At 42.0% G+C, this 1,882-nt stretch overlaps 1 protein-coding gene across 4 annotated transcripts in view; it reads left to right on the plus strand.

Moving 5' to 3' along the window:
• Window positions 1–1,417, plus strand: part of zgc:112980 (uncharacterized protein LOC503706 homolog) — a 14,373-nt gene extending 12,956 nt beyond the window's left edge. For all 4 annotated transcript variants that reach the window (XR_009241461.1, XR_009241462.1, XR_009241463.1 and 1 more), the window contains one exon: window positions 1–1,417. This exon is cut by the window's left edge and continues 489 nt beyond it. The gene's annotated coding sequence lies outside the window, so the exon portion shown is untranslated.
• The last annotated feature ends 465 nt before the right edge of the window (window positions 1,418–1,882 follow it).

Below are 1,882 nucleotides of genomic sequence, written 5' to 3' on the forward strand. Positions count from 1 at the left end.
CCATATTTGGAAGGAGGCTGCTGCAGTTAAACCTGTTTGTGACTGTGGTCGAAGTTAGGCGGGTCTGACTACAGAGAGTAAAAGCTCCGCCCCGTTTATATTGCTGCCCATTTGTAGTCGCACGCTCTCTCTTGTAGTTTGTATAACTGTGACCTGAAAATATTTTTTCCCTGGTCACACAACTCGTCATGCAGCAGTCTGAATCAGAACATGGTTTTGGCAGAATTTCTGTAAGAATTTATGTCTCATGCTGTGTTCACATCAGACGGGACGCAAATTTGTCCTGCGACAAGTTTACACACATCAAGCCCAGGCCAAGTGACACGATATCACGTCACATCTGTCCCTGAATTTGTTCAACTTTGGTGAAGAACCACGCTCATGCGCTGGCCAATCAGCATAGAGATTCTCTGCATAGCGTCACGTTCTTGCCAGACTCCACTCATTACCACGTATAATTTTTGAGTGCATATAGCAGCATGTGTCATAGAGCTCCATCTCTGCCGTCTTGTGAGGTTTCTTAACACTCTACGGAGCTCCCGAAGTAAACGGCGAAACTCGCCAAAGTTGTCTGACCAATGATGGCGTTGTGAAACCACACAAGATGGCGGTTTATTCTTGTTGGGGAAGCCCATCGCTAAGCTGGATGTATTCTTAAAGGAATACTTCACCGATTTGCATTTAGCTTTGTATTACTAGAATAGGGGTAGTATTTTTGAAAAATTGTTCTTCCTAACCTTAGTTTCCCCCGAGTTCAGAAATATCCCCATTGATGGTTCATAGTTTGTCTCTACGTGATAGACTGGCGACCTGTCCACGGTGTACTCCGCCTTTCCCTCCATGACCATCACCTGAGTGTATCACAGCAGTAGAGATGGAGCTATTTTTACAATTACTGTCAGGGAATGTCACCTATGATGTCACTTTTTGAAATGGGGCCATATGGTTGGTGTTCTGGTTAGCATGCCTACTCTTGCAGCAAGAGGACCTGGGTTTGCATCCTCGTCAGAAAACGACAGTTGTGTATCCACAAACACAACTGTTGTAAATTTTGTCCACAGGTGGAGGACAAAGATGAGTGACTAAACGTGTAGGAACATTCATTCATTCATCTACTGATGACAATAGCAGCTGACTTAGAGCAAGTTTTACACACACACACACACACACTCACTCCTTGTTCCAACCAGGCTGCAAACCCTGGTCCTCTTGCTGCAAAGGCAAGAGTGCAAACCACTACACCAACCACAGCACCGGTGTAATTGCACTTAGTTATTTTCCACCACTGGAACAAATCCATACCATCAAATCTGCCACCTATTAACTCAGGTTCCTGTTCTTCACGGGCCTAAAGCCTCAGCGGTATCATCCTCAATAATGTCAAGTAATTTCCTCGATTAAAGCAAATACTTTGCACTGTTGTGTCCATTTTAAACTTCTTCTCAACTACATTTATCTCATGAGTCACAATTCCTTATGAAATAGTGACTCCACCAATTGTTTTTGAACTAGAGTATATTTATTTTGTGATTTAAAGAAAAATGGAGGGCTTGAATATGTCTTCCACCAGGAATTCTCACATCTGAAAGTTCACGTTTCTTATATCCAGTTTTAGTTTCACTTCACTTGGACCAGTGCTCGCTTTGAAACAGCACTGATGTTTATTTCTACCAGTGGAGGATTAGAAGAAATCAAAATTGGATGAGTTATTACAGAGAATAAATCATGAGCTGAAGTCAAAACTAGTAAAAGCACAGAGTGCAAACTGCTCACATTCTCACTGTGTCAATTAACTTAAATGATGATTTTTCTTTTAATCCAAAAGCCAAAATCTAATCATCTTATCATCAATCTCTGTGGGACAAAATCTACATCCTCAGAA

Source organism: Solea solea, chromosome 10 (genome assembly GCF_958295425.1).
Source record: "Solea solea chromosome 10, fSolSol10.1, whole genome shotgun sequence".
NCBI classification, from domain to species: Eukaryota; Metazoa; Chordata; class Actinopteri; order Pleuronectiformes; family Soleidae; genus Solea; species Solea solea.